The sequence below is a fragment of the Pelophylax lessonae genome (genome assembly GCF_965119305.1).
Source record: "Pelophylax lessonae genome assembly, chromosome: 3".
Lineage (NCBI taxonomy): Eukaryota > Metazoa > Chordata > Amphibia > Anura > Ranidae > Pelophylax > Pelophylax lessonae.
In genome coordinates this window covers 103,438,847-103,453,679 of record NC_138770.1, presented here as the reverse complement: position 1 = coordinate 103,453,679, position 14,833 = coordinate 103,438,847, and the positions used below count along the sequence as shown (strand labels likewise).

The following is a 14,833-nucleotide window of genomic DNA, read 5'->3' as shown; positions in this document are numbered from 1 at the left end:
TTTAAAACAATTTTGATTTTTACATTTTTTTTGAGAATTTCTTATAAAAAAATGTGAAAAATATTATTTTTTCAAAATTGTCGCTCTTTTTTTGTTTATAGCGCAAAAAATAAAAATCGCACAGGTGATCAAATACCACCAAAAGAAAGCTCTGTTTGTGGAAAAAAAAGGACGTCAATTTCATTTGGGTACAGCGTCGCATGACTGCGCAATTGTCCGTTACAGTCACACAGTGCCGAATCGCAAAATAGGGCCTGGTCTATGAGCAGCCAAATCATCCGGGGCTTAAGTGGTTAAAAAACAAATCCTGACTGTGTGGGTGGGGTAAGAAGACCCTCTGTAGTGTTTAATTTTGGAGTAGAAAGGGGCTTCTTGTTTTATCCTAGGTAGCCCTCTTACTGTAGGAAGTGTTTGCTGTATGGACATACCAGTGTGATTAGGAGCAAAAATGCTGTTTTTGTTGGAAGACTGGGCATTTTGCAAAGGACTGTAGGGCTGGAAGCATGTGCAATATCTGTAAAAAGGCGAGACATTTAGCAAGACAATGTGAGAAGTATCATGTTGCTAAAGATTTATTTGTGAATTTTGTGATGGGGAGGAAAACTGGACAAGAAAAGAATAAACAGCCAAAGCCTAATGTAGGTATTTGGGAGGAGGATGCTGGGCAGGGTTCCGCTAATATGCATTATGCAGTCCCACCTGCAGTGGTGTATTTAGGTTTTGTGCTGCCCTAGGCCGGACTAAATTCGTGCACCACCTAATGTAGCTACAACCCACCCCTTCCTGTCAAGGCCACGCCCCTTCCTGTTTTGCACACCCGAGCCAGCTTGCCACAGTAAAACTGCAGTGGGTGGTTGGCAAGTGGTTAACCGCTCCTGGAGCCCCCACTAGGCAGCGGAGATGCCAATCCACAGGGCCGGCGGCCGCAATTGCAATTGAGAGAGGACGGTCAGCTGTTGTAAACACAGCAGACCGTTGTTCTCTCTGAAATGATCACAGAGCGCCTGTGATCCTCCTATTTAGGATCACAGGTCTCTGTGGTCATTTCCCAAGTCCCTCCCCTTACAGTTAGAAAACACCCCCTAGGCTCACATTTAACCCTTTGATCACCCATGGGTTGACCCCTTCCCTGCCAGTGTCATTATTAACATTAGCATATTTGTTAGCACTGATTACTGTAGTAATGTCACTGGTCCCCCCAAAAGTGTCAAAAATGTCAGTTAGCCGCACTCTCCGTCGCAATTTCGCAGTCCCGCTAAAAATCACAGATCACTGCCATTACTAGTAAAAAAAAGTTAAATAAATAAATGAATTAAATAAATAAAAATTACATAAATCTTTCTCCTAGTTTGTAAACGCGCAAACCAATCAAAATACGCTTATTGGGATTTTTTTTTTTACCAAAAATATGTAGCAGAATACAAATTGGCCTAAAAGGATAAAAAATTTAGATTTTTACATTTTTTTTTGGGAATGTTATGTAGCAGGATGTGAAAAAAAAGTGTTGCTCTTTTTTTGTTTATAGCGCTGTAACGGACCGTTTCAGCAGACAAGGGGTTAAAATCCGTTTAGGCGATATGCCCCTTTCTGAGAGAGCAGGCACAGCTACTTGCAGGAGATCACACTCCCGAACTGGATACAATATAGCACTCCAACCTGGAACCTCACGAATAGCTGCTAGCAGACGAACAGGAGAAGCATACATCAGCTTACATTCCTAGCAATCGGTCTCCAACAGCATACAGTGAATCCCCCCAAGGACGAGACAAAGCTCCGTGTGGAAGGTCAAGCAGTGGAATATTTATTGAGGGCTACCTGCCCCCGTATTTATACAGGTCTCCCACCTGGTGGACACTCCCATAGGGAACCAAATGGAACACTGTAACACAAACAGACATGTATCACATTACAGACTCCCAGAAGCAAAACATCCCCACAATGCATCCTGGCTTCCTCCCTTAGTAGACAGCCAGGTGAGCTCATTAACATGTTTATCAATAGTCTCAGTTAATCAGTAGACATTCCTCAGGAGGGGGCTGCTGGAAACAATCCCCCCCTCTCTCTCTCTCTGCAGCTAGAACTAGTTTTCACAGCGAGACTCCATTACACGCATGGGGACCCAAATACAGTATTCTGCTTTAAAATATATAAAGTTACTTTTTATACACTAAACATAGACATGTTACATATCCCCAGATAGCTCAGGTCTGAGTGCACATTATTAGGTGAATGGCACTCAGACCCCACGAATACAGTTTAATCGCCATGGAGCCAAAGTCTTTTAAAACCTGGTCCATAGTCCAAAGGCAGCAGGCGGGCAACCAGGCTCCTCCAATGCAATGTGGCGAGGTTGGTCTCGTCACATCTCTCCCCCTTTCCAAAAAGACTAACAGGGTACCTGACCTCCTGCCGGTCAGTGCCCTCGTTAGTCCAGCAGCCCACCCACAAAGCAGAAAAAACAGTACAGCCCACCCACAATAAATGGTCACTACACCTGGGTAGAGGAGAAACTTGTCCATGTCCAAGTGCCTCACCACGGCTGTGTAGGGGACTGGTAGGCTGCCTTGGTGGGTTGCTGAGTGGGCAGAGACCAGCGGTACTCTGTCCTGGTGCCAGCGCTACCACAGAAGTAGCCTGGTTGGAGACGGGTTGTTGGAGGGGGAGACCGCCTGTCTCCCCTTTAGATACACCACCATACTGCTGTGGGGGAAGACCGACTGTCTTCCCTTTGGCTAAACAGCCCTGTTGCTGGGGGTCAGGACCGACTGTCCCTACCCCCTGTGCTGTGAGTGCAGAGACCACAGTCCCATCTGCACTGTTGGGGGGCTTACTGTCTCCCCCTGGTACGTTAAGCTGCTGCTGTGGGATGGAGACTGGGCTCCCAATTCCCAACAAATCAAACTGTCCATGGGGAGAGGGGGTAACAAGCTCCTCTCCCAAATATACTTCCAGCCCCTGGGGAGGGAGACCGTCTGTCTCTGCTCCCAATACAGTGTCCTGTTGCTGGGGAAAGGAGACTAGGCTCTCTGTTTCCTGCAGGACACTCTGCTGCTGTGGGATGGAGACTGGGCTCCCAATTCCCAACAAATCATGCTGCCGCTGGGGAGGGAGGACACTGCTCTCCTCTCCCTGCACTTCACACTGCCTTCCTGGCATATCACTCTGCTGATGGGGGGCAGGAACCACTACCTCTGCCCCCTGTAACTCAGCCAGCTGCTGGGGAGGGAGGACGCTGCTCTCCTCTCCCTGCACTTTACACTGCCGCTGGGGAATGGAGACTGGGCTCCCAATTCCCTGCAGGACCGGTGGAGAGACCTCGGTCCCATCTCTACCGGCCACCTGGGGTTCTTCCCAGTAAAACTTTACTATGTCATCCCCTCTGAATGGGTCTGGCTCTGGGTCTGTCCTGCTGCTCTCCTGCTGAGCCTTCTCATAGTATTGGAACAGCTGCTGGTAGCCCTGTTCTAGCTCCATCTCCCGGGTCACCAGGTGGACCAGGTCTTGCTCAATTTCATGAGCGTCGTCCCAGTCATACCTGCTCTCCCTCCACTCCAAGAGATCATTGAACCGGGCTTGTGTAGGGCTCCCAAATTCCAGCTCTGAAAAAGACTCCCATAACAAGCCAGGACCATCAAACTCCTCTCCCTCTGGCTTGTCATGCTCGGCTGTCCAGGGCAGGTACTGTGCAACACACCACCACAGCGCCTGGTAGGCATCCTCCAGCCACATCTCCTGCCATACCCGGAGCTCCAATTCTTTTACCCATTCCTCCCGGGGCTGCTCCCCCAGGAAGGGCATCCGCAGGGCTACACGCTTCTGCAACCGCTGGTCTTCCTTGGGGAGTCTCTCACCCCGCTGGTACTCCACAATGCCCAGTGCCTGGTACCAGATGCCTTTACGGACTGCATCTCGGTCATCCATGGCACCCTCATCGAACTCCACTGCTGGTTCCATGCTGGTGCTGTCAGGGTCGCTGTACTGGGACATGCGTTGCCCTCAATTGTAAAATCCAGAGCAATGGTGTCTCCTGTAGCTGTCCTTCTGGCTGTAGGAACGATCACGCCGCTTGCCACCAAATGTAACGGACCGTTTCAGCAGACAAGGGGTTAAAATCCGTTTAGGCGATATGCCCCTTTCTGAGAGAGCAGGCACAGCTACTTGCAGGAGATCACACTCCCGAACTGGATACAATATAGCACTCCAACCTGGAACCTCACGAATAGCTGCTAGCAGACGAACAGGAGAAGCATACATCAGCTTACATTCCTAGCAATCGGTCTCCAACAGCATACAGTGAATCCCCCCAAGGACGAGACAAAGCTCCGTGTGGAAGGTCAAGCAGTGGAATATTTATTGAGGGCTACCTGCCCCCGTATTTATACAGGTCTCCCACCTGGTGGACACTCCCATAGGGAACCAAATGGAACACTGTAACACAAACAGACATGTATCACATTACAGACTCCCAGAAGCAAAACATCCCCACAATGCATCCTGGCTTCCTCCCTTAGTAGACAGCCAGGTGAGCTCATTAACATGTTTATCAATAGTCTCAGTTAATCAGTAGACATTCCTCAGGAGGGGGCTGCTGGAAACAATCCCCCCCTCTCTCTCTCTCTCTGCAGCTAGAACTAGTTTTCACAGCGAGACTCCATTACACGCATGGGGACCCAAATACAGTATTCTGCTTTAAAATATATAAAGTTACTTTTTATACACTAAACATAGACATGTTACATATCCCCAGATAGCTCAGGTCTGAGTGCACATTATTAGGTGAATGGCACTCAGACCCCACGAATACAGTTTAATCGCCATGGAGCCAAAGTCTTTTAAAACCTGGTCCATAGTCCAAAGGCAGCAGGCGGGCAACCAGGCTCCTCCAATGCAATGTGGCGAGGTTGGTCTCGTCACAAGCGCAATAAATAAAAATCGCACAGCTGATCAAATACCACCAAAAGAAAGCTCTATTTGTGGTGAAAAAAAGGACATCAACTTTTCTTAGGGTACAGTGTTGCACGACCACGCAATTGTCCGTTAAAATAATGCAGTTCTGAATTGCAAAAAATGGCCTGGTCATTAAGGGGGAAAATCCTCCAGTCCAGAAGTGGTTAAAGCGTGGAGCAGTTTGCAGTACATGAACTTTCACAGCATGTGAACTGTTAACCTTCCTAACGGTATTCCCGAGTGTGGCTCGGGGTTAAATTTCACTGCCAAAAGTGGTAACCCCGAACCACACTCGGGGTAGCGCTAGGAAGATCGCTGGATCCTGGAAGAGGGGTTACTTACCTTATCCATGGGATCCAGCTATGTATCTCGGCGGTGTGCAGCGGCGTCACGTTCGCAGGGGGGTGGAACCGGCGGAAAATTCCAAAAGTATATGCACAAACACACTGATACACTGTAATCCTTTTGGATTACATTGCCAAGATGAAATAAATTGACCTTTAATTGCCCCCAGTGCTTTCTCCATTGCACTTCCTGCATTTTTCCTGTACCTTGTGTCTGGATACTGCAGAGCAACCATGGCATCAAGCAAGCGTGCCGCAACCTCAAAAGCGGTATATGACCTGCTGAGCGACAGCGATACTGAATCGCTTGCAGAGTGGAGTGATAGCGATTCGTGGGGAAGTTCATCATCAGATGCAGAAAGCGATTTCAGCGATGATACTGCGACTGTGCCCAGCGATGTGCGGACTTGGTGCTCGATCTACTGCGGTACGGAGCACGTAGCGCCCCCAAGGTTCCCGTTTACCTAAGCACCTGGTATCAAAGTGGATGTTGAGGATGACAACTAGGGATGATCGAACTTTTGAAAATTTCGGTTCGGCCAGAACATCCGAACTTCCCGAAAGTTCGGCCCGGATTTCAGAACCCCATTGAAATCAATGGGACCCGAACTTCGGTAATCAAAAAACACAATTTTTAAGCCCTAAAACCCAATTAATGCCCCTAAAAAGTGCCTAGGGTTCTGGGTCATGCCCCATTAACTATTAATCACACAAAAAAAGTTCTTAAAAATTGTCATTTTTGATAAAAAAAGCCAATTATTGAAAAAAAAAAAAAAAGAGAGAGATTTTTTGATTTTGACTTTGGATTTAGTATCTGGGGGTCTAAAAAGTGTACATGTGAAGTTTCAGCTCTGTAGCATGTCCAGAACCATTAAAAAAAAAAAAAAAGATAATTTTTCAGTAGAACAGGGATGTGGGACACACCTATATGATCTTTTTTTCTGGTTTTGGACATGCTACAGAGCTGAAACTTCACAGGTACACCTTTTAGACCCCCCCCAGACACAAAATCACACAAAAAAAGTTCCTAAAAATTGTCATTTTTGATAAAAAAGCCAATTATTGAAAAATTTAAAAAAATTTAAAAAAAAAGAGATTTTTTGATTTTTACTTTGGATTTCGTATCTGGGGGGTCTAAAAAGTGTACATGTGTAGTTTCAGCTCTGTAGCATGTCCAGAACCATAAAAAAAAAAAGATTGTTTGTATTAGAAAACTTTCAGCACAGGAGGTTGGCTTCGCTGCTGTAACACCTTGCCGGTTTAATAGCAGGCATTTTTTTTGGGTTCTTTGCAGTCAGGAAAAACATCTGAACTTGTGTATAGTGGTACTGTGCACAAGTTCTGATGTTTTGCCTGCCTCCAAAAACCCCCAAAAAATGCCAGCAAAAACACACCTGGGCATTTTTTTTTTTTGACGCTAGCGTTTTTTTTGGCATTTTTTGGGGTTCTTTTGAGGCAGGCAAAACATCTGAACTTGTGTATAGTGGTATATATACACACATAATTATATGTATATAGACACCTAGCCATATATAGGTGTGATAGTAGCTGAAATATATTACTGTAAATGATTTCATTAGCGCAAGCATATATTTCTGCTACTATCACACCTATATATGTCTAGGGGTATATATACAGACATATATGTGTATATATACCCCCTATACACATGTTCAGATGTCATGTCTGACATCAAACATGTCCTCAAAAAAGCACTGGCAGTGGCAGCCCCTGCAGCATGAAAAATGCTTGGCTGGTGAGAAGCCATATTCCTGTGCCGAAGCAATTCAGAGAAATGATCATTTCTCTATAGCGGTCACCCTGCTATGGAGGGGTTTTGTCACCCTTCCATAGCAGTCACTGTCAGTTAACCCTACACTACACTACACTAGGGTCCCTTTACACTTAACACTTTCCCTACAGAAACTAAATTTTTGAAGCTAACTTAAGTGTAAAGGAGCACTCTAACTACACTAGATATCCCTTTTCTCACACTAATAAATGCTAAATGACACTTTTTAAGTAAAATTAACAGAACTGCTTCCACTCTCTTCCATGTCTAGTATAACAATGCTAGGAATATGGCGGGGGCGATATTATATACTGGGGGGCGTATTCACTAATGATTGGTCTAGGGACCCCCTAGTCACTCCAATCACATTCCTAGCATTCTCCTGCCCCCTTAATTGGCTTTTGCTAATGGTTCTGGTCCAATCACGGGCTTTTAAAGCCCATTTCCTGAAGCATTGCATTTTGGTCGGTTCTGGTTGCCAAATTCCGAACTTTTTGGGCAAAAAGTTCTAAATTCGGCCGAACCTCGAACACCCAATGTTCGGGCCGAACCGATGGTGGACCCGAACCGTTCGATCATCCCTAATGACAACCCCTTGGCATACCTCCAACTCTTTTTGACCAATGAGGTTATTGAAAAGATTGTTGTGGAAACCAATCGGTACCAGAAGCAACAAGCCGCAGCGCATCAGCGGTTTTCAAGGAGCAGGATGTGGGAACCCGTGACCAAAGCGGACATCTGGAAATTTCTGGGCCTAATTATTCTGCAGGGAGTGGTGGGGAAACCCCTGCAGAAGTGGTATTGGACCACCAACAAATTACTGGCCACTCCTTTTTTTTGGCACGGTTATGTCGGAGTACAAATTTTCGCTCATTATGAAGTATTTGCACTTTACTAATAATGACGAATTTGACGAGACTTCTCATCCAGCTTCCGAAGCTCAAAAAGATTTGGGACATTTATCAACTAATTTTGAAAAATTTCCAGCAGTCCTATGTCCCAGAAAGAGACATTTGTATGGATGAAAATCTAATGGCCTATAAAGGGAGACTCAGCTGGATACAGTATATTGCGTCCAAGAGAGCACGCTTTGGCATAAAGTCATTTATGCTGTGTGAATCCAGCTCTGGATATATTTGGAATTCGATCCTATACACCGGGAGAGGAACTAAATTCAACGAAAGATTCAGCAGCTATGGAATGGCAACCGCTTCAGTTCTGACGCTGATTGAGCCTCTGCTAAATCAAGGATACTGTGTAACCACAGACAACTTTTATACATCCCCAGAACTGTTTAAGTTCCTTCTATAACACAAGACGGATGCATATGGGACCGTTAGAGCTAACCGGCGTGACATGCCCCCCACCTTTGCCAACAAAAAGCTCAAGCCCGGAGAAATAGTTGCCTGGCAGAAAGGAAAAATGTTGGCACTGAGATGGCGCGACAAAAAAGATGTCTGCCTGATGAGTACCATCCACAACATCTCTACTGTCATGGTACATACAAAAGGTGGAAAAGATGTTATGAAACCGCAACTGGTCATGGATTATAACAACACCATGGGAGGAGAAATGGGACTACTTAAAAGGTGCATTATTGAAGGCAACAGAAAATTGCATTAGACTTGTCAGTAAAAGCAAAAAAAGGAAGAGACCACTGTGGTACTCAGCAGAAGTGGCCCAAATCATTAAAAATAAAAAGCTAGCATTTTGTAATTATAAAAAAACCCAGAGCAATGAAGATAAGGAAATCTACAAGATTAGGCAGAAAGAGGCCAAGCAAGTTATAAGAACTTCTAAAGCGCAGGCAGAAGAAAAACTAGCTCAGTCTATGAAAAAGGGGGATAAGACATTCTTCAGATATATAAATGAAAAAAGGAAATTAAAACAAGGAATAACTAAATTAAAAACAAAGGACGGAAGGTATGTAGAAGAGAATAAAGGACTAGCCGACTGCCTTAATGAATACTTCTGTTCAGTTTTTACAGAAGAAAAAGGAGAAGGACCTCCACTTGAAAGGATGACTAATGAATCGTTTGATGCATGTGTCTTTACAGAGGAAGATGTTCTAAGATTGCTGTCTAAAGTGAAGACAAATAAGTCACAGGGTCCTGATGAGATACACCCAAAATTATTAAAAGAGCTTAGTGGTGAGCTGGCAAAACCATTAACAGATTTATTTAACCAATCTTTAGTAACAGGAGTCGTCCCGGAAGATTGGAAATTGGCAAATGTCGTGCCCATTCACAAGAAAGGTAGTAGGGAGGAATCGAGCAACTATAGACCAGTGAGTCTGACATCAATAGTAGGCAAATTAATGGAAACCCTATTAAAGGATAGGAATGTGGAACATCTTAAATCCCATGGATTGCAAGATGAAAAACAACATGGGTTTACTTCAGGGAGATCATGTCAAACAAATCTTATAGATTTTTTTGACTGGGTGACTAAAATAATAGACAGTGGAGGTGCAGTAGACATTGCATATTTAGATTTTAGTAAGGCTTTTGACACTGTCCCACATAGAAGACTTATCAATAAACTGCAGTCATTGAGCATGGACTCCCATATTGTTGAGTGGATTAGGCAGTGGCTGAGTGACAGACAACAGAGGGTTGTAGTCAATGGAGAACATTCAGAACAAGGTCATGTTACCAGTGGGGTACCTCAGGGATCTGTACTGGGACCAATTTTGTGTAATATCTTCATAAGTGATATTGCAAAAGGCTTCGATGGTAAGGTTTGTCTTTTTGCTGATGACACAAAGATATGTAACAGGGTTGATGTTCCTGGAGGGAAACGCCAAATGGAAAAGGATTTAGGAAAACTAGAAGAATGGTCAGAACTCTGGCAACTGAAATTTAATGTGGATAAGTGCAAGATAATGTACCTGGGGCGTAAAAACCCAAGGGCAGAATATAGAATATTTGACACAGTCCTGACCTCAGGAAAGGGATTTAGGAGTAATTATTTCAGAAGAATTAAAGGTGGGAAGACAATGTAATAGAACAGCACGAAATGCCAGCAGAATGCTTGGATGTATAGGGAGAGGTATAAGCAGTAGAAAGAGAGAAGTGCTTATGCCGCTGTACAGAACACTGGTGAGACCTCACTTGGAGTATTGTGCGCAGTACTGGAGGCCATATCTCCAGAAGGATATAGATACTCTAGAGAGAGTTCAGAGAAGAGCTACTAAACTAGTACATGGATTGCAGGAAAAAACTTACCAGGAAAGGTTAAAGGACCTTAACATGTATAGCTTGGAAGAAAGAAGAGACAGAGGGGATATGATAGAAACTTTTAAATACATAAAGGGAATCAACTCGGTAAAGGAGGAGAACATATTTAAAAGAAGAAGAACTACCACAAGAGGACACAGTTTCAAATTAGAGGGGCAAAGGTTTAAAAGTAATATGAGGAAGTATTACTTTACTGAGAGAGTAGTGGATGCATGGAATAACCTTCCTGCAGAAGTGGTAGCTGCAAATACAGTGAAGGAGTTTAAGCATGCATGGGATAGGCATAAGGCTATCCTTCATATAAGATAGGGCCAGGGACTATTCATAGGATTCAGATATATTGGGCAGACTAGATGGGCCAAATGGTTTTTATCTGCCGACACATCCTATGTTTCTATGTGTGGACAGAGCTGACCAGGCCATGACTTTATCCGGCAATGCGGAAACAGCAGAAAAAATATTATAAAAAAATATTCAGGCATCTCCTGGAACAGTGTTTGTGGAAAGCATTCATTCTCCTAAAAAAGAAGAGTGACAGGTTTGTGGTTCATGCGGACTTTGTGTGGAAAATTGCTGAGCTCATATTTCTCAGGCACCAAACACCAACAGTAAGTTGATCCGGACGCCGTGCTGCTGGTGTTGTGAACCCTGAACGCCTGACCGGTCGTCACTTTATGGACCACATTCCACCAATGGAAAAGAAGTCTGCACCCACAAGGATGTGTGTGGTTGGCTGTTCCAAGCGTGACGACACTGGATGGAAAATCAGAAAAGAAACGCGGTACTACTGTCCTGACTGTGACATTGGACTTTGTGCTGTACCCTGTTTCAAAATTTTCCACACCCGGGACGTTTACTGAAGCAATATGACCACTAATATTGCATCCTTTTGGTGAAAAATTCAAATGTGAGGACTGTCTCAAAAGGTAGTGCTACTGGAAAGATTGTAGATGGTAGTGTTGAGAGTTTGTGGGGTCAGAAAATGACTGATCAATTGCTACACTTCCCCATTCCCTAAAATTGTGATTTGTGTGTGTGCCCTGTGTTTTTTTTTTTTTTTTTTCTTCTGATCATTAAATTATAACAAAAGGTAAAAATTTTGTTTAGTTTTGGATAGAGGGATTAGAACGCTTGTCAGTCTCTTTTTGCTGTCTGTGCCCCCATTAGGGTGATTTGTCCTCTCTATTTACTGTTATTTTCTGTTTACCATTATCATTGAAAGTGAAAGTAAAAGAAAAATCCAAATTTTGGGATGTCCCCAGAAAAGTAATCGAGAGGAAATCTTCCAATAGGAACTCTAGTTTTGGTGACCTGGGGGGCCCCAAGGAATTCCCTTAATTTTCAGGGATTTCCTCTCACTTCCTGTTTGGCTTTGGGACAGGAAGTGAAGGGAAATCTCTGCAATCGGACACAAATGGCAAAAAAATCTAACAGAGGTTATATCCCCCCCTTGCTCTATCCAAAAATGAAAAATAAATGGAAAATTGTATCATACTTACTGTAATTTTCCTTTCCTGGTGCCTATCCATGGCAGCATACAGGTGATAGAGCTCCGCCTCTACTCTGCCTTCAGGACTAGTGAATAGCTTAAAAGAAAGATGCCCCCCTACTTCCAGCATTCTCCTGTGATATAGAATACCGAGGGAGGGAGCGTATGCTGTCATGGATAGGCACCAGGAAACGAAAATTACGCTAAGTATGATACAATTTTCAGTTTTCCTGGTGCCTCCATGGCAGCATACAGGTGATAAATAACTAGCTCAGACGGGTGGGTTAATGCTGAGAAAAAGTATTTTTTAATTGGGTAAACACATAGCCGCTTGGATTGCTTTCCTTCCAAATTCCACAGTCGTAAGAGCTCCTGGGTCAATATGGTAGTGCCTAAGGAACGTATGGCGGGAGGACCAGGTGGCGGCCTTGCATACTGTTTCCAAGGAAACATTAGCCCTTGCTGCCCAAGAAGCTGAGACTGCTGGAGTTGAATGAGCGTTTACTCGTAAAGGAGGGACCTTACAACCCAAGAGGCTAACGTCCTACTGGATGCCTCCTTTCCTCTGTTCCTGCAAAAGGGAACCACAAAAAGTCTTTGGGAGTTTCTGAAAGATTTGGCAGAGTCTAGATAGGCTCTGAGTACTCTCGAGAGGTCCAAGTCATGACAGGAACCGGAGTCTGTATCCAGAAATACTGGTAATGCCCAAGGTTCCAGAAGATGACACGGAGTTGTGACTTTGGGAGTAAAACCGCGAAGAGGGCGAAGCTCCACTCTGTCTGGGAAGAAGGCAATGTGGTCATCTCCTATTCCTAAGCCGTGCAGCTCTGAAATCCTTCTACCCGAGGTGATGGCTAATAGGAATGCGGTTTTAAGGGTTGGATTCCAAAGTGATGCCTCTTCTGTAGGGGAAAATGGTTGACTCGATAGAGCTTGGAGTACCAAGGAAAAGTCCCACTGAGGAAATGGACGTCTAACAGGTGGTCTGATTTTCAGGACTTCCTTGAGAAAGGTTATCACCAAAGGGTCCTCAGCCCACCTTTTACTGGTTGCGGCTGATATGGCTGCCACTTGCACCTTGAGAGGACTTAGGCCAAGTACTAGGTCAAGACCTGTCTGGAGAAAGCTGAGTACATCAGATGTGGAAGGAGAGCCTGGGTCCACACTGCATCCTGCGGCGAAGGATAAGAACTTGTTAGACACCTTCGAGTGTACTGCGTTTGCGGACGGTTTCCTAGCTTTCATTAAAGTGGATATAACCTCCGAGGAGCAGCCTAGGACCTGAAACCTTTGCCTCTCAATCTCTAGATTCGAAGGTCCAGCTTTTGGGGACTCGGGTGGTTCAGTACTTCTTGGGATAGAAGATGAGGAAAGGGGGGAATTCTGACTGGAGGGTTCACAGAGAGATACATGGCTAGGGGAAACCACGGTCTCTTTGGCCAAAATGGTAGAATTGCCAGAATTTGCACACGCTCCCTGAGGAGTCTCTGAAGAAACCTCAATATCAAAGGTCGGGGGGGAGGCATAGGCTGTGGTGAAAGTCCAGGGGCATGATAGGGCATCCACTGCTTCTGCCTGAGGATGGGGAAGGCGAGAGAAGAACCTCACTAATTTTGTGTTCGCTGAGGTGGCAAACATATCCACCTGAGGGGGATCCTAAAGATTGTAGATCTGATTGAAGATATGGGGATGTAGGGCCCATTCGTTGATGTCCACAAATGATCTTCACAGCCTGTCTGCCTCCATGTTCCAGCTGCCTGGGAGGTAAACTGCCCTTAGGTCCAAAAGATTCCTTTCTGACCAAAGCATAACTGGCTCCACTTTCCCGAGAAGAGACCTGCTGCGGGTTCCGCCCTGTCTTTGTAGGTAGGCGACTGCTGCCCTGTTGTCTAGATGGAGAATTACTCTTTGATTCTGCACCAGAGATGCTAATGATGTCAGAGCCAGGAAGGCCGCTCTCATCTCTAGGACATTTGAGACCACTCCTTTTGTTGGGTAAGACCATCTTCCTTGTACCCTGGTTCCCTCGCAATGAGCTCCTCAGCCTAGGCCACTGGCGTCGGATGTAATTGTGATCCAGGGAAATGAGCCTAGATGACGAGCGTTGGATAGGTTCTTCCGATCCGTCCACCAATGCAGGCTCCTGCGCATCAGGCTGGTTAGGAGGATTATCTGGGAGAGACACTGTCTCTTCCACTGTGACAGAAAGCCTGTCTGGAAATACCTTAAGTGCCAATGGGACAGAGGGACTACGGGAGTGCACGATGACATCATGCCTTTGAGGCTCAGGCATTGGGATGCTGTAGGTGGGGAGATTTTATGACCCTTGTCATCCTCTTTGTATTAATTTCTGCCTTCTGGGAAGGCAATGACACAGTTCCCAGTTATGCGTTGAAAAATACGCCTAGGTAAATCATCTGTTGATTAGGAACAAGTTGACTCTTTCCGTGATTTATGAGCCAACCTAGCTCTGATAGGGATTGTAGGAGCATTTCCCTGTGGGAAATGAGTTGCGCCAGGCTGTTGGCTAGGAGAAGGACACCCAGGTAGTGGTGCACTCATAAACCTTTCTCTTGTAATGGTACCAATGCTGAAATGAGGATCTTTGTGAACACACAAGGTGAGGTGCAGAGGCCAAGGAAGAGAGCCTGGAACTGCAGGTGGACAAGACCTACCGCAAACCTCAGAAACCTCTGGAATATTGGATTTATTGGAATGTGAAGGTAGGCGTCCTGTAGGTCGATTGAGATCAGGCAATCCCCTGGCTGGACTACCTGGATAATCGTTTGTAACGACTCCATCTTGAAGCTTTCCAGGTCTATGTACTGGTTGAGTTTCTTCAGGTCTATTACCGGCTTCCAGTCGCCTGTCTTTTTTCATACCAAAAAAAGAGGGGAGTAAAAACCTGTAAAGCGTTCTGCTACTGGAACTGGAATAGCTGCTCCTTGCAGCTGGAGTAATGTTATATAATGTGCTAAAGCTTGAGCCTTTTGAGGCGACGTTGGGATCTCTGTTTTTTGAA

At 45.1% G+C, this 14,833-nt stretch overlaps 1 pseudogene across 1 annotated transcript in view; it reads left to right on the top strand.

The window, feature by feature from the left end:
- The window catches only part of LOC309550397 (piggyBac transposable element-derived protein 4-like), a 41,894-nt pseudogene extending 29,605 nt beyond the window's left edge, over positions 1–12,289 (top strand). Inside the window, exons 2-3 of the transcript in view lie at positions 7,661–8,195; positions 12,172–12,289. The product of the transcript in view is annotated as a piggyBac transposable element-derived protein 4-like (transcript). The remainder of the gene's footprint in view (positions 1–7,660; positions 8,196–12,171) is intronic.
- Positions 12,290–14,833: the final 2,544 nt, after the last annotated feature.